The sequence below is a fragment of the Pelodiscus sinensis genome, chromosome 4, assembly GCF_052426305.1.
Source record: "Pelodiscus sinensis isolate ZL-2025 chromosome 4, ASM5242630v1, whole genome shotgun sequence".
NCBI lineage: Eukaryota > Metazoa > Chordata > Testudines > Trionychidae > Pelodiscus > Pelodiscus sinensis.
The window spans coordinates 99,882,697-99,901,040 of NC_143055.1; the positions used below are offsets into that span (position 1 = coordinate 99,882,697).

Genomic DNA, 18,344 nt, shown 5'->3' on the forward strand with positions numbered 1-18,344 from the left:
CAACTTTTTTAAAAGTCTTGTTGTTTTGGCTGAACTTCATGGAATCTTTTTCAACTTAGCAAATAATAGTCTTGTACCTTTCTAAAAACTAGAAATCTTCCTAGCGAATAGCATCCCTGTGTGCTTTCTTCCACTGAAATCCCAGCTAGTCGTACACTCCAAGAACAATAGCACTAAAAATTGTTCTCGGGTTTTAAAATAGTCTATTTGGTTGTGTATATATAGCACAATCTCAGGAACTGTTTTGACATCAGCAATATTTTACTTCTATTGACCTCGGAGGCAAAACCAAAGCCAGCTTTAGCATTTTGCACAGGCTCAAAAACTTTTTGCTGTTATCTTTTCAAACATAACTGCTGTCTCTACACACATCACAGATCACTCCAGTGTGCCCAGGGCTGGCCTGAGGGTTTGAGATGTTTAGTGAGATCATGCTTTATACACATCCAGCTTTAACTGAGACATTTTACATAAAAAGTCAGTGCATGCACACCTGCAAAAGAGAGATCCTTAGGTCAACCTGTGTCTCCGTAGACAGAAGAGGAGTCTGTCTGATGTGAGATTCTTGCAGAAATGCCATCCTTTGAAAAGGTTTTTCAAGAACAATTGTCAAAATAAGATGGGGGGTATTGGAGTCCTTGCAGGGCTGTGTAATGAATTCTAGTTGGTTTTAGCTTTTCTACAAACAAATTAAGAATTACTTCTGCCACCCCACTGTGTGAATCAGATAAATATTATCCCAGTTTTTGCAATATGGAAACTAAGGGAGAAAAGGTCATTGATTTGGCCAACACTCTCGGGGGTGCCTTTTTCTTAATCCCACATTTTGTATTTTTTGAACTATTCCTTAGTGGTAGAATTCTTGCAGTAGAAGAACTAGCCACCTTCATGTAACCAGGTGAGAGGAAGCTTGCAATTGTCTAGCAGAATTGGTCTCAGGAAGCCATTGGATTTTTCTAATGTATAGTCCCAGGGAGGATATCCTCAGCTAGTGTAAGTAGTGAGCTGATGATCTGCCCCTGGGTTTATATTTCAGTCATCTCCTCTTCTTCTTCCCCCCCCCCCCAAAAAAAAAACAACCCCATGGCTTATGTACCATACTGACCAAAATGTGGGAGGGGAGAAGAATGGAAGTCTTACTTATTTTTTTTCCTAACAATCAATTTATGCAGACTTTTTAAAATTGCTTGTGGTTAATTTACATATGTTTGCAGCAGTTTCTTTTCAAGGATACTTTTTCCTTGGTAACTTAATACATTTTTTAGGTTACTCCCTCCTCTAAATAAGTGAGCCATGTGCTTCCTTTCACATACCCCCTTCCCCCCAGCTGGGACACCATGTGATAAATTCCATTGACCATGCACCCTTGAGCACCTCACCTGCTCTTTTCTAACATTCCAACAGCCAGAACAACTTCAAACATCTCTGTTTGTAGAAACAAAACAAGCAAAATAAAACGAAAGCAATGTTTTCTTCTTTTACCTCCCCCCCCCCCTTCCCCCAACAACTCTAGCCTGAGTTTTAGGACAAATAATAGTCCTTTTCAAGTCTGACATCTTGATCTTATAACAAGAATAGAAATGAGCTTATATAGAAGGCCCTGCTTAAACTGAGAACTGTTTAAAAAATTGTGGCTGAATTGTGGATGAGCCATGGAAAATTGAAGAAAAGTAATTATAGGCTGTATTGTTTGCAGTAATAACTTCCATTATTATTTTTCTGAGGTTTTATTTTCTACTGTTGGCTGCCTCGAGCAGAGAGAAGAGGTTCCTGTTGTCAAAAGTGTGATGGAAGTCTGTTATGAATATGTAGTATGGCAAGTTAAGTAGGGGCTTTATCACTGGAAAATAGACTCATATTTCTAGAAGAGTTGTTGGATATTTTTTCCCTATGATAGGGTGGTTACAAAAAAAACCCCTCACTATAAGGGATATCTTGCATATCCACTTGTTAGGTTACTCCTGAGAAATTATGCCAGCCCAGACTTACATATTAATTCAAATCTTCTAGAGATGGGTCTGAGCCAAACACCTAGCATGAAACCTTACTAATGGGAAGGAGGCAACTCAGAGCTGAACCCCGATCAACTGGTCCCTAGTCTTTTGTAGACTGAAATAAAAGCTGTCCCTAAACACTGCCAGACGCTGATAGACTTGAATCTGCTCCCCTCTTAATTATTACTCAGAGTGGTGTAAACGAAATATGCCTTTTCCAGAGCCTACCGCGTGCCTCAGTTTCCCCCTTCGTACAAAGAGGCTCCTATTCAGGACGATGCTAACCCTTTACCACTTTCGGAGAGGGCCGCAGGAGGGAACTGTAACTGTTAGGGGAAACACGGGGCTGCTCGGGGCGTAGTCCTGTGAATGGAGTCAGTTAGCTGGACCCTGCAAAGCTCTCCTCACAGGGGCAGGCACCTTGGAGCTGGTGCAGCTCTTCTTGCCCGCAGGCATTGAACTTTTGTGAGGCTGAAGTGTCAGCATCTAGCTCCAGGAAGGGCCCTGGCCAGCACAGCACAGGGTGACCGGGCTACTCCCATGCAGCGTGGGGTGGGGAGCTCTAGCCCCCGGCTCGGCAGCGGGGGGAAGCCCTGGCGTGTCTCCTCGCTGGCAGAGCCCCCCACGCCTCCGCGGGGTGGGCTGCGCTCCCTGCGGGCCGGGGCTGTGATAGGCTTGGCTGGCGCTGCCCAGCCGCCTGGTTGGTGCTCGGTGGCCTGCGCCGTGTGTGTGCGTGTGTGTGGCAGCGCGCGGAGCCGGGAGGGAAGGGGGGAGGGGAGCGGGCTGGCTGAGGGGAGCGGCTCTGCGCGGCACTGACACTCGCTGCGAGCGCACTCCTCGCCCGGCGCTTGGCTTGGCAGCCCCGCGCCCACAGCATCCGCCCGACCCGCCGCCTCGCCCAGCCCTCCGGCCGCAGCATCCCCCCCCCCCCGGCCCCGCTCCCGCTCCAGCCGCTGCCCCCCTCGCCCGCCCGGGCCACTTGTGCACTTCTGCAAACTTCGGGCGCTGAACGCCCGAGCGGGGACTCGCCTGCCCGCGGCCGGGCTGCGCTCGCGGGGCGGGAGGCCGGGGCGCAGGAGCGACCTGCCTGCCTGTGTCCTGCACCGGCACCTGCGAGCCCGCCGGGGCTTTCCCGAGTCTCCCCGGCAGGAGCAGGACTGGTGAAGGTAAGCGGGGCGCGGGGCTCCGGCTCCCGCAGCACGGGGGGGGGGGGAAGGCTCCAGTCCTGGGGGGAGGGATGCGCCGCAGGGCTCGGCGCAGAGGGGGGGACCGTGCAAGGGGCGCGAGGAGCGGAGCCGCGGTCCGCTCTCTTTTTTTTGAGGGCGGTTGCCTGTCTCTTCCCAGCCCTGCCTCCTGTCCGGGTCCGGCGGCTGGGGCACTCCCGGGCAGCGATGCACCGTGGGGGGGGGATCCCGGGGCTGAGCCGCAGCGCCTCGAAACTTGCCTGGCGGGGGGGGGGGGGCACCAGGCGCTGACTTGCTCCCGGTGTGGAAGGAGCTTTGGAAAGCAGGTGGGTGGGGGCTGGTGGGTGAACCGTGTGGGCGCCCCTCCCCGCACGCACCTTCCAGCTGCGGGGCACGCCGACCAGAGCCCCGGGCAGCCAGTGGCAGCAGCCCTAGGAGAGCTCCAAGCGGAGCCAACCCCTCGTGTCTGTCTGCTCTGATCCTGCCTCTGCTTTGTTGTGTCTTCACCCGCCGCGGCTGCGATTTAGCTCAGCCCCAATGAGAACCCCCCTCTCAGCGCCCAGGGTGACAGCTGCCGCGCTGGACACGCATTGCAAGGTGCTGGTGGTAGGTACCTGTGGGTGCGTCTGACTCAGGCAGAGCGGGGACGCTGGAGTCAAGAGGCAGACCGCTCCGCTGAAGGGATCAACCCAAGTTCAGCCACTGGAGGCCTCTGTCTACCAACTGCGGATACTTGACGAACAGGGGATGCCATCCGCTCCCCCGACCTGGCCCTCTTTTTTCCCCCCCGTCCTAGGCAGGCTCAGACCCTTGGGGCCGCAGGTGGGGTGGCGAGCAGTTTCGCGTGTGGAAATCTGCATCGTGAGTGTAAAGTCACCAGGACTGATCAGCTTTTCTGGGACTTGTTTTGTGTCAATTGCTACTTTCTCTAAACTCCCCGTGGCTCTCCCTGTATTTCTGTCTGCATCCCAACACAACGACGGGGAGGGGGTGACACCTTCAGCTCCGTATTGTCTTCTCTGAAATATTTGCATTCCCTTTTTCAATGTCAGTGTGTTTTAGGGATTATTTTGAAATTCTTCTATTTTTCTATTTTGAGAAGATAGTTTAGATAAAGTTATATCCTATCCTTCTGGGAAATGCTCCTATTCAAAGAAGAGAAAGGTGACTAGTGAGACTTTACCTACCCACCCACCCCCCACCCTTAAATATGAGTCCTTACCTAGCACACTGTAAACAAAGGGGTTTTTCAGCCAGCCTGTGTTGTTTTTATTTTTGTCTGCAGTTTTTACATTAGAGTGAATGGGTACATCAACTGAGCAAGGAAGTCAGGCAGTCCTCATCATTTGAATTAGGATCTATAAGTTAAAAAGAAGTTCAAGCCTGTACAAAGATGAAAATACTACAAACTATGTGTGGCTTGCACGTTTATTTCAAAAGAACTCAGACAAAGGCTATGAAGTATCTTTTAATCACTTGCAGATACATCTGTTATCTCTTTTTTTTTAAAGTATTTAATTGAAGGGTATCCCTAATCTGAAAAGCCAGTTCCACAAGTGTGTTTGTTCTGGACCCTTTTTAACATTCAAGTGGTAAAGCATCATGTTTTCCCCAAAAGCTGGTTAGCTTATTGTTATGTATAAAACTGTCTCTGCCTGTTCATAATGACAGAATTCAAGTTTCAGAGCTGCAGCCCTGTTAATCTGTTTCAGCAAAAAAAAAAAAAAAAAAAAAACCACAACCAGGAGTCCTGTGACACTTCAAAATCTAACAAATTTATTTGGACATAAGTTTTTGTGGGCTGGAGCCCACTTGCTCAGATGCACAAACACAGAATGACAAATAGATAGAATGACCCACTTAGTTTTGGTTCCAGGGATCTACTGGTGCTGTTTTAATATCCCAATGCCTTCTTCCCCCACCAAAGAGTAGGAGAAAATGTTTCTTTCTCAGACTCACAGAACTATAACATCATACTTGCTTTTTTTTGTAGAATCCTGTTCTGAGTCCTGGGATCTATGCCAGGGCCCTGATTCTAGTTTTACACCAGTGTAATTTTAAATCTGATGAAATTTAAAGCAAGTTATATCTGTGTAACACTGGTGTCACATCACCGTGAATCAGATACAAGATATGCAGTAGTAGACTATATGATAGCATTACCTGGCACAGAAAGCTGATTTAGTCTCAGCCTACCTTGCATAAAATAACATTTATGGTGATGTGGAATTAGAGATTTCCAGATCTACTTTAATCCCATGTTCTCATTCTATCCACTCCCAACTGCTGTTCCCTACCTATTTAAAAAATGACAAGTTTCAATTGATTCTTTCCAAGAATAATTTGTATTCCCCACACCTTTCTCACATAGAAGATATGCAGATATATGTATCCGCAGAAGTAGATCTGCTGAGATTAAGTTCACCATACCATTGAAAAAGCCCTTTTTATGTATTTGTAACAATGTCAAGAATTTAATATTTGAGGGAGGAGTGATTTTTTTTTAAACTTTTTTCCTCTCCTCTTTCTCCTATAGTTTTGACCTTGTTCTTAAACAGAAATTGGTGCCACAGAATAGATGCACAATCTTGTCTACATTTTATACTATTTAAAGGGGAACTATAACAATTTTTCTTAGACCTATATTCTGATATGTCAAAAGATGACAAGTACTTCTCAATACGAATATACTCTAAAAGATGCCAGAAATTTATTGGATTTTTTTTTTGTTCTTTTAGTTTGTTTTTTTAGTATCTAAAGGCATGCCACATTTCCAAGATGAGAACTAAATGGTAGAGCTCACAGTAAAATAAAAATTTTCATTAATTTTAGGGTGAAGAATTCAGATTTTTGTCATTTTGCATGTTAATGAAATGAAAGATATGCCACGCATCTGAGGATAGGCTGCTACATACTATCTAACCTGTACCAATCTTATACAAAATTAGCAATGACCTTTTTCATGAGGCATGTGACATGTCAGAGCCAACAGCATGTGTATGACATATTTTTCATTTCCTAGATATGCTCCTCTTTTCTTTTGGAAGCTTACCACAGTTATAAGCACAATTGACTTGAGGAGCGAAAAATTACACAGTCTAGTATTGAACAGCATCTAGGTTATGGAGCGGTTACTCATGAGAGTATTGCCATTGAAATGACACGGGCTGCTCACTGATATCAGGATGAGTTCCATAGTCTAGTCGTGTGTGACTGTTTAGATCTTGCAGACTGCTTTGGAAAACATTATCAGAGAAAATGCAATATGAAACAACATTTAAGTCTCCACAACAACATTTAGGTTGCAAACAGCCAAGGAAGCTGTTTAAAATCATGCTGTGCTATGTTGCTGATTCAGTTTAGATGCATTATCCATCACATAGTCGATGTTTGGCTGTCAATTGAAGGTCCCAGCATAAGGTTGTGGGACCATCTGCCCTATTTCAGTGTTTTACAAGGTATTATAAGGTATTTCGGCTCCATTGGAGGTTCAGGATTAGCTTGTCAGTATTAATTTACTAAAGGATCTAATCTTGCAAGGTGCTGAGCCAGAAGTGACTCGTCATAGCACTCAGTAGGTGCACTGCACCCCTATGCTCTGGCCAACATTTTAATTGTTGAATGAGGTGCCCGTACATGCTCCCCCTACTCCTCTATACCCTGGTCTATGCTAGGGAGTTATTGAAATAACTCCCCTTATTTCGAAAAAACAAGCGGAGTGTCCACACTACCAAGCCCATTATTTTAAAATAAGAGGCTGGTTATTTTGCGGCAATTTTTCCTGCTTTCCACGAGGAATAACACTTATTTCCAAACAGTTATTTTGAAATAGTGTTAGGATGAACCCTTGACAGTTGCTATTTCGAAATAATTACTCCCCAGAGTCATTTAAAGTAATTATTCCCTTGTTCTTCCCGGGGCTCTAAGTTGAGGTCACGTGTCCACGTTAAGGGAGCCTACCTTGGACTAATTTTGAGGCTTCTCTGTAGTATGGACACCCTATTTCAGAAGTTATTTTGGGAGTCATTTTGAAATAACTTACTTCTAAATTTCCTAGTGTAGGCATGCCCTGAGTGGCCCTCCTTGTACTCCCTCCCCTCGCAGGCACCAGTCGCCTCCATGCCGAGCAGCAACTCTCATTGAGAGCAGTAGGAGTTAGAGGATCCCTAAAATCTTTCAGATTCAAGCTCCAAAATGGTAAGGCCGAGGTGGTGTGTTTAAGTAAACAAACAAACAAAAAAGCTTGAGTTAAATTTATTCTACTCCAAGCTATGCTTTTTCTTCTGTGCTTTGTTTTTTAAAGGTCCTTAATGAAGTTGACTAAACAAAATCCCAGTTTATTTCTGCAAGTGGTTACATTGCAAGATGGCATCACACAGATCTGTGTGTCTCTCATGTCAGCTTAAAAGATTGTTTTTCTAGCAATCCAAAAATCTGAGCAGGTTTGGATAAAGGGAACCAATAATGTAATGTTTCACTGTATGTAGTATTTTTTATGCAATGAAGTGACAGATTTAACCACAGAACATCTGGGTACAGGCTTCTGTTACAGTAAAGATTTTTAGGGGACTAGCAAGCCTTGTTTGACTTTTCATTTATTTTGTAGTCATTAAACTTTACACTAATAATAATAATAATATAAAACCATTACATCACTATTTTCAAGGGGTTATTTCAGTCTTCCCTCGATACCTTGATTCCCTTCTTTTCAGAATCTGCTTTTGTTTGCTATGCATATATTTATCTTCAGATTTCTTTTCTGGAGGGAGAATTAGAAAATTATGCCAGGAGATACAGTATAGATTTAGTGTTTCCATGCATTTTTGCTAACTTGGCACTTTTTCTCCATTATATGTTGTCTAATGGAAACAGCACATTTAACAATGTACAATACATAGAAGACTCCGAATGAATGTGAAACAATATCTAGGTTCTTTGGACTGCCTTTTCAAACATTAATATTTAAAATAAAAGAAAGTATTTAGGGATTTTTAGTTCTCATTTGATAGAGCAGAGTGAGATTGAAATAAAATGCGCACCCCCTGTATCCTTTATAAACAAATATGCTTGTAAACAGCAGAAAAGCCCAAGAATACTCTTGAGATGTATTGTTTTTATTTGATTAAAAAAAGGAATATGGAGTTGGAATAAGAGCTATATAATATGCGCTGTATATATGGCATAATGCTTACAAACACTGAGGCTGATATGGTCAAAGTGCTTTTCAATTATATATTTCAGTATCTTTTAGTATGCTTTCTTTTAAATGAAAATAGAAAACTTAGGCTTTAGGCTCATTTCTATTACATCTTTACAAATCAGGAGTAAACTCCATTCAAGCCAGTAGTTACTTTATTTTTATATCTAGAGAAGTGAGACTAGAAGAGAATCGAGTTGTGTATTTAATGTTTATAAATTATGTATTTCCTTTTCTTCATAACTGGAAATACTCATTTATAACAATACTTACTTTTGTTACAAAACAAAAATATCTTCTATAAGCAGATACTTTTCAAGATTAAATAAATTGTAGTTTCTATAGACCCAAGCATTAAAATAAATTAACAATGCTAGAAAAGCCTGGGAAGGCTGAGGAGATGTTTTCTTTTTGAAAACTTGAACAGGGGGAAAGTATTTACCCCTTAATTTTGAGGAATTAAGGGCATAATACATCAAAGTTTAGTAAGAATATTTTTAAAATTAAAATAAATGAATCTCTAGGAGGTATGCATTTATTCTGAAATTTGTAAAGAACAAGAATAACAAATAATTTTTGTATTTATTTTAGGATTAATTACTTAACTTTAGATTTGTTAGCACACCCATTGGATTCTAGAGGTGTGTCTATACGGCACCCTTAGCTTGAAATAAGCTATGCAATTATGCAAAGTGTGTAGCTTATTTTGAAATAGCTTATTTAGTAGTTTGGTGCTGTCTACAGTGCCAAATTTTAAAATAAATTGCTATTCCGAAATGCCCCTTAACCCTCGTGTAACGAGGGTTACTGGGACCTCGGAATAAGCTGCCTAGTATTTCGAAATCTATTTTGAAATAATGGGCTGCTTTAATAGACACGGAATAGCTATTTTTGGATGCATAGCTCCACAGTGTAGATGTACCCTAGAAGAATAAATGCGTTAGCACGCTGTGGTAAAACGCAATCAAAAGAAATTCATATGCATTACATGGAGGGTTTTGAATGCACCTTTGCATGCAGGACATGTGAGGTATGTCAAAAGCACACTGTTCTTTTCAAGGACATCCATATTTTTCAGAGTAACTGAGTTTTAAAATGCAAGTTTAAGGAAACAGGTGTGAAATCTGATACCGCTTTTTTGAGCGAGAATAACAGAAATCTCTTATGGGATGGATTCTCAGTGTGTATAAATCAGTATAGCTCTATGAAAATCAATAGATAGTACCAGTTTACACAAGCTAAGAAATCTGGTCCTCTGTTAAGTGCTTTTATAAAACAAAAATGTATTTGTGTTAATATGTAATACAAATCCAGCAGTAGTAATACTGTGAAAACCTAATTTGCTTTGTCTAACACTAAACATTACTGTAGACGCTACTTAACAGATACCCAGTATGACTTTCATTTTCTGCATCTCATGGGTACACTGAATAAATTCAGATAATTGAGAAATTTTTCAGCATAATTAATGGTCTGTTGAAGGATACATGAGATTGTGCTAACTGAGCTTCTGGTAATCAAAGTTGTACTCTCTGACAAATTATATTGCCCTCTTTTCTGGATAATGAAACTCAGTAAACGAGGAGATTTTTGTCTGCATTATGGCAGAGATCAGAAGCAGTCGTGCTAGCCCACAACACCTGGAAATCTGAGAAACAAAAGGCAATAATTTATTTCTTCCACCTCATTCCCCTCACCACTGGTCCCGGATATGAGTGCCTTTCTAAGTATGACCCTCAGACACTTACAATGTGACACACTAATGAAACTGACACTTATACCATGAATCATTGTCTTCTAAATTAAGTATATTATTACTTCTTTTGGAAAAAATAACTTTAAAGAATGTTACAATTTTATTAGGCTAAAAGTTTAAAGATACTTTTAATATTCTTCCATTTTAAACTCGGTACTGTCAAAAGAACAGTGTTAGAGGACCTGTTTCTTCTACAAATTTTAACAGTTAAAAGCATCTCTCATACTAATGGGGTGTAACAGAATCCCAGGTTCTTTGCGCAGATTAACAACAGTGAAGTAGACTGCATCATTTTCCAAAATGTCCAGCATGGCATGAGGATGAGAGCACTTTGCTTATTTGTTTATACAGAGAATATTTACTACTAATTTGTTTATATTCAGCTATTCTAAGTTTAATTTGCATCAGATTTCTGGATGTCAAAATACTGAGAGAAACTGTTTACAGATTGGGGTGATGGTGACTAAGAAAGCCAAATCTTAGAATTTCAAGGGAAGGGGGGGGAAGGTTAGAATCCAAAGGCAAACACAAGGGAACAGACATAAAGATTCCTATTCTACACTAGTTCTGTTCCTCTAACAAAATGGAGGGTTAAAAACAATTATTCCTGAAATAGGGAATTGACTAGCAAAGCTAGGCAAATTCTCATGGGATTATGCTCCGAGTAGAATTTTTGTGTATGAGAATAGGTTGTAGAACTAAATGGATCTTGTATTTTGTGGGGGGTGAGGGAAGGGCTCCCTTGCTTTTTCCCCAATGGGACATAATGAATTAAAAAAAACTATAGCCATGTGGTATATTGAAGTTCTAAATTCATAAGGAAGATTTTTGTCAGCCAATTAGAACATTAATAATAAAGTTAAGGCGGATTTGTTGTACGTAAGTTTTAAAAAATTACTGTAGAAAAAGGAGGTAAAGCCGTGTCACCTTGCATGACTAAAGCAAACAAGATTTGTTGCTAATATATATAGCATATGGAATAACCAAGCATTTTAATCCAAAGTATCACATGTTCTTGAAAACATGCAATACTTGAGATGGAGTTGCTGTGAGCTGACTCTGTAAAAGAAGCATATTGGTGTAAGGGGAAAAAATTTCAAACTTCATAAAAAATAACAAAGCAGTTCAATAACATTTCCAAAAACATTCAGACAACTGCCTGTTTTGATAGAAATCTCTCAGTTCCTAGCTTCCCTTATTAAACTTTATTTTTATTCATTCTTTAAATTTTATTCTCACTCAGTGGTTCAGAATGGTGTATGACAGGTGTTCCCAGACTTTTTGACATGGAGACCAATAAATCCATTCACAAACTTTTGGAGGACTGGTAACATTCATTTGCATATTTGTATATGTATTAATCAAATGATGAATATTCAAATAAGTTGTTTCTGGTCCTCCCAAAGCTTTAGCAAACTTTTAGTGCCAGCTTTAGCAAAGCTTTTGATATGGTCACCCACAATAGTCTTGCCATCAAGTTAAAGAATATTGATTGGATAAAATGGAGTGTAAGACAGACAGAAAGCTGGTTAGATCAGGGTTTCCCAAACTTTTTACTTTAGTTGGAACCCCTTTTTTTAGTACTGTTTTTTTGCAGCCCAAAAATATAAACACATAAACTGAGAAAATACCAGACATATAACATGTCTGGATTTTCTCATTAGGTATGTTTTATTATTACTAGATGTATCAGTTTGTAGTTTCGAACTGCCTGGCTGCTAAATGTGCTCAGGCTGCAAGAGTGTGTCTACCAGCCAGCCAGTTCGCAACTACTGAGGGAGTGGGGGGGCATAATAGAATCCCCAGGCCGGACTCACTCGTGCTTTGCGGGGGGGGGGGGGAGCAGCACCCCGAGGTCAACATATGGCAGGGTCAGTCCCGCTCCTCCTCCTCCCTCCCCCGCTGCACCTCTGGCCAGCCCCACTTTCCCCAACTCCCTCCTGGACAGACAGTTCTCCCCCGCTTCTCCTCCCAATCTCCCTTGGCCAGCCCCGCTGCCCACATCCAGCCCTGCTTCTGGTTGCTGCTTCTCCTCCCCCCCCCACACACACACCCCGTGACATCTTCCCCTGCCAGCTCCCTACCCCCGACCTCACGCCCTCCCGGCAGCCCTGCTTCCGCCCGCCCCGCCCCCAACCCCCCAAATCTCTCCTGGACAGCTCTGACGCCCAGGCAAGCCCTGCTTCCAGCAACCGCTTCTCCCCTACTCCTCCTTCCGATCTCCCAGCCAGCCCCCCTCCCCCTGGCCAGCTCTGCTTCCATCGGCTGTCCCTGCCCCAAATCTCCAAAGCCTGCCCCAAATCTCCAAAGCCCGCCCGGATTCCCCTGTCCAGTGCTGCTTCTGGTGGCCGGCTCTCCCTCCTCCCCCGCCCCCGACCTCTCCTAGATACGCCTCTGCTGGGAGCTGGAACATCGGGCTGCAGGTTATGCCCAGGCCGACCAAGGGTTTGGCAGACCCGGTGCCACACGGGCACTCCGGGAGCCCAGAACATCCTGGCAACCACGCTGAGGCCTGGTATTTTTTTTTTTTTCCTGCAGCCCGGTATCTGGCCACGGCCCATAGTTTGGGAAATGCTGGTGTATGATATTGTTAAATCTCTAAGGTTACGTGTATGCTGCACACTATGCCTGGGGCCTGTGAGACCTGGACTTGTGGGCTCTGTGTTTCCACATTGTTGAGTGTCCACACTGAACTGTAAACCATTTACAATTGCTGCCTCTGGGTCCTACAGTCAATGCTGACATGTTTGAACTGCATCATGGCAGGCCTTCTGACTTAGTTTTGCAGCTTGAGTTGCATCCGCACTGTAAGATGACAGGGCTTGGACCCATGTCACAGCTGTAGCCCACCCTCAAACACAGTGGTCCCCAACCTTTTGGGGCTGATGCGTGTCCAGGGGCAGGGCCACTCACACACCGCGTGTCTGGGGGGCGGGGCCACCCATGTGTCCCGGGGCCGGCACCGGCGTGTGCTGCGACCCCGGAGCAGGGGCCGCCCATGTGCCCAGGGCCAGCACCGGCATTTGCCATGACCCCAGGGCAGGAGCCGCCCATGCGCCACGTGCCCAGGGGTGGGGCTGGCCCAGATTGTTTGGTGGGCGCACATAAATGGCCTGGCGGGCACCATGGCGCCCACGGGCACCACATTGGGGACCACTGCTCTAACACTATGGTGTCCAACATGCTAAACACATGTGGCTAGCTGGCTTGAACAATGTGGCTGCAGCTGCTTTTGCGGGAAAAACTTGCCAGCTGTCTACACTGGCCGCTTGAATTTCCTCAAAAACACTGACGATCTCATGTAAGATTGTCAGTGTTCTTGCGGAAATGCTATGCTGCTCCTGTTCGGGCAAAAGCCCTTTTCCGGAAATGCTTTTGCATAAAAAGGGCCAGTGTAGACAGCTGAAAACTGTTTTGTGCAAAAAAGCCCCAATGGCAAAAATGGCGATCGGGGCTTTCTTGCGCAAAACCGCATCTAGATTGGCACGGACGCTTTTCTGCAAAAAGTGCTTTTGCGGAAAAGCGTCCGTGCCAATCTAGATGCTCTTTTCCGCAAATGTTTTTAACGGAAAAACTTTTCCATTAAAAGCATTTGCGGAAAATCATGCCAGTCTAGATGTAGCCTGTGGCTATTTGGCCAGTTGAGTGTGGCTAATTCACTATATTAGCTACTGCTTCAGAACTGGTTGGACACCTCGCCTCTAACAAGATGCTTGGACCCAGGACCTGAGAGCTTGCTGTCCGAGGTCCCACTCACTTGTGGAGAGACAGCAGGAGAGGTTTGGGCTCAAAGTGAGTCAGAGCCTGGGTTTAATGTACATACCCCAACTGTCATCTCAGGAACAAAAATTGACTTGAAAATCTTGGAGATATTTTGGGACTGATTCTGACATTATCAGCAGTATAAATTAACAGTAATCCACTGAAGTTATTCCTATAATAACAGAGGTTCTTTCCTAGTTGGGCTTTTTAATCCTACATTAAAGAATACTTAACAGGATACTTATTACATTTTCCCCTATTTGGCAGGATGGATTTTACATTCTGACAAATGTAACATTCTGTGTCCTGAAATTCCAAAAGTAGCAGCCTATTCTTTTGCTGAAAGTAGGTGGGGGAAGGGGAGAAGTTTAGCCAGGTTTGAATCTTTGTCTGGATATAATAACGGACAGCAGTAATTAGGTCCCCTCTCTAATTTGTACCCACACTAATAATAAAATAATATTTTGTGTTGATTAGTAACTTTCCAAGGATCCCAAAGTATTTCACAAACATTAGCTAAGCCTTACACATCCTTCTGAGGCAGGTCTTTGGCCCTCATCACAGCTTTTACCACATCTTCTGCTTCTGGAAAATGAAATTCCTTTGACATACATTCCAATCATCTTTTAATCTGGAAATAATAATGCAAGACAAGAAAGAGCTGAGGCAGAGCTCTTCTGCATAGTCTCTACATATGTCCTTGAAATCCCCCGTCTTTGCCAGAAGCATGAACATCCTGAACTTTGAACTAATTAAAGCCTTTCTTCAAGAAACTGTTTTCATTCTGTGTTTTGAAGCAGTATTAAAGCTCACAGATGAGGTGGTATGGTGAACATATAATAGGTCTGAAGGTTTCCAAATTGTTTTTATGGCCATTGACCCAGAACAGTCTGACCTATCTGCCTGAATGTGTTCCCTCTGCTTTTGTTCAGAGTAACTACATACAGAACTAACCTTTCACCTGCAAGACTGGACAAATAAACACTAAACCTGAAACAGAGTGAAGCTGATATCTATCCTCTTGGTAATCTGATTTTGAAACCCCTTATCACCTCTCTGTTTCACCATGACAGTTTTGAATATCCTTACCACTCATGTTTAGACCATCAGTCTTTTCACTCTCCACAGTTTTTGCTCTTACAATAAATACATGATTAGAATTGTTTAGAAAACAGACACCTCAGTAAATCAAAAAGCATCCTCGTGACTGTCGGTGTACTCAAGCCCCAAAGATGTCCCCATCTCATGGCAGACTTACATCACAAATACGATTCTAGTACCAAAAGGCTCTGGAAAGAAAGTTCCAGCACGTTAAAAGCAAAAGAGCCAGTGGCTTATATTTATACTTCTACCTAGGAAAAAGCACAGAGGAAAGAATGTTATTCCACCAAAAATAGCGTGTGCGGCCAGTGAAATGGTCAAAGGCACGGTTGGGGCTTGACATTGGCTGTTCAGATGTCAGAAAGGGCCGCATATGTTTACATAGGAAGTTCCCTTCTAGCTACCCTCTGTGTTGTGTATTATCAAAATTATGCTGATACTGGAAGAGTCTTGCAGGGGAGATCAGAAGTGAATGAAAAACTAAGCTAAACAACCTAAGCAAATAAAAGGATGCAAGGGCATATGCTGGATTAATTAATAGTTCCTGGCTGTGTCTACACTGCACCTCTTTTCCGGAAAAGGGATGCAAATGAGAAGTCGGAATTGCAAATGCAGCGGGGATTTAAATTTTCTCTGCTTCATTTGCATGAACATGGCAGCCGTTTTTTTCCGGCTCAGGGCTTTGCCAGAAAAAAGCACCAGTCTAGACGGGAATCTTTCAGAAAACAAAGCCTTTTCCGAAAGGTCCCTTATTCCTGATTTCAAATCAGGAATTAAGGGACCTTTCGGAAAAGGCTTTATTTTCCGAAAGATCCCCGTCTAGACTGGCGCTTCTTTCCCCTGTGTTTGGTCTAGCACTGTCAGCTATATTATTGCACTCACACCCATATGTATCACTTAAGGCTTACCTCATGTTAGAGCTCTGAATGCAGGCTGACCTATGTGGGAGGATTTTCAGTGTCTGCTCTTTGGCTACATCTACACTGGCCCCTTTTCCGGAAGGGGCATGTAAATTTCACCAGTCGTTGTAGGGAAATCCGCGGGGGATTTAAATATCCCCCGCGGCATTTAAATAAAAATGTCCGCCGCTTTTTTCCGGCTTTTAAAAAAGCCGGAAAAGAGCGTCTACACTGGCCCCGATCCTCAGGAAAAAGTGCCCTTTTCCGGAGGGTCTTATTCCTTCAAAGTAGGAATAAGACCCTCCGGAAAAGGGCACTTTTTCCGGAGGATCGGGGCCAGTGTAGACGCTCTTTTCCGGCTTTTTTAAAAGCCGGAAAAAAGCGGCGGACATTTTTATTTAAATGCCGCGGGGGATATTTAAATCCCCCGCGGATTTCCCTACGATGACTGGTGAAATTTACATGCCCCTTCCCGAAAAGGGGCCAGTGTAGACGTAGCCTTTGGGTACAGTTTCACCACATGCCTGGATTCTTGGTCCTGGAAGCATGGAACGAAGCTGCCTGTTTCTAGCTACCGAAGAACATGCTCTATTGCCAGACAGGCTACTTTGAGAGTGTGGTATGCAGGTCATTGTCCTGTAGCTCCTCCAGGAGCATGCCTGCTTTTTTCCTGACAACACACTGACTTTTCTGGTAGTACATTGACTTGGAATAGTCCTTGTCTGGGGAGTAGCTTTGGGAATAATATCAGTGCGCTCGGGGGGGGGGGGGGGGGTCAACAAGTGCATGTTGCTTGTTGGTTTTTATCTCCCTATACTAAGTGACTAGGCAGCAAGCACCAGTTCTGTACATTTAGGATTCACAGCCCACATGCAACATGGCTAAGACTTCGACTGTTTGATGTTTCAGCATTTCTCTACTTGGAAAACAAGAGGACCTTAGAGATGTTAGTCTACTTCCAGAATGCTCAACTTCTGTTGTGGTTCGTTTCCTCAGTTTCAGTATTTTTGTAATGTTGATGATGCATCATTAATAGAATGGTGTAAAAATGCTATAGATGCAGATCATTGGTGTAGCCAAAGAGGACATTAACACTCATAGCTATTGCAAGCTCTTTTTGTCCTGTAGCAGACAATATGATGATTGGATTCATAGGTGTTCAGGAAGTACAAATAATTATATTTTCCCCTGGCAATTATTATCATCAGCACAACTGGGGGAGGGGGAAAACAAACACAAGTATCCCCATCTGGGGGTGCATGCGCTCTCTCTCTCTCTCTCTCTCTCTCAAAAAAGAAAAAATCATCAATGGTGAAACAGAAAACAGGTCCACATTTGCATGTTTCACTCATAGGACTAGCCCTATTCATATCTGAGAGACTATACATATGAAGGAACTACCTGTGTCAGTCAGTAAGGGCTATGAGCACAAGTAAAGCTGTGCAAGACCTTCCCTCTCTCTTTAGCTCAGATGGGGATGCATGTTTTGTTTGTGCGCTTTCTCCATGTGCACACCTCTCAAGGAAGTCTGTTGCAGCTGAACTGAAGGACCAAAAGCTGTATGACATTTTTCAGGAGTGATGATGGGAATCAATTCAGTGTTTATCAACTGACAGTGTCATGGAAAGTCGTCTTCTGTAACTGTGGATGACATCTGAGTGTCTAAGGAAGAGGCCACCTCATCTCTTCAGTACTGAAAGCATTGGTTCAGATCTGTAATGACTTGTTAATAATCTTCGCTCTTACATAACACTTTCCCATTTCATAGTGCTCCAATATATTCCTCCTAACAATACTTCATTTTATAGCTAGGGAAATTTAGACACAGGCAATTTATAACTAACAGCAATAATAGTCAAATAATTAAAACAGGCATAGCATTTGATCCCATATTAGTTAAGTAATGACTCCTAGGGGTGCTCTTATGCCTGTGAAGTTGAAGGGCCTTGTCTACAGTTACCAGGGATCAGTCTCCCAGGGGGTCTATTAAAGACCTGCTAAACTGACTGCTGATTATGCTCCCATCAACTCCAGTACTCCACCAGTGTGAGAAGAGTTAAGAGAGTGAACAGGAGAGTTTCTCCTATTGACCCCCCTGAAGCGGGTCTTGGTAGGGCAAACTAAGGTGTGCTACTCATGTAGCTGGAGTTACATACGTTAGTTTGACATTGCCCCCTAGTGTAGACCGAGCCATAGAGATGAGACACATTTTGGATAATAAATTCAGATTCAATTTTAGATTCTAAGTGGCTGAATTTTAAAACAAAACTTCTATAATGTATGTGAATGTGCCCATTAAAGAGAGAGATCCTGACTCTTACCTAGTGTAAATTGGTATAGCTGAGGACCTGACCCATACAATTGAGACATACCCCAAAATAAGACAAGTGAAATGCAGAAAACAGTAAAACAGGCAATGTCACAATTTTAATTATTTTTTCCCAAAAATAA

At 43.3% G+C, this 18,344-nt stretch overlaps 1 protein-coding gene across 3 annotated transcripts in view; it reads left to right on the top strand.

Moving 5' to 3' along the window:
• Positions 1 to 2,456: 2,456 nt before the first annotated feature.
• Positions 2,457 to 18,344, top strand: part of NDNF (neuron derived neurotrophic factor) — a 38,713-nt gene continuing 22,825 nt past the window's right edge. Inside the window, exon 1 of one of the 3 annotated variants that reach the window (XM_075929821.2) lies at positions 2,457 to 3,160. The gene's annotated coding sequence lies outside the window, so the exon portion shown is untranslated. Of the gene's footprint in view, positions 3,161 to 3,517; positions 3,785 to 7,353; positions 7,376 to 18,344 lie in introns of those variants that run through there. The other 2 variants (XM_075929823.2, XM_089778012.1) reach the window with 2 other exon arrangements.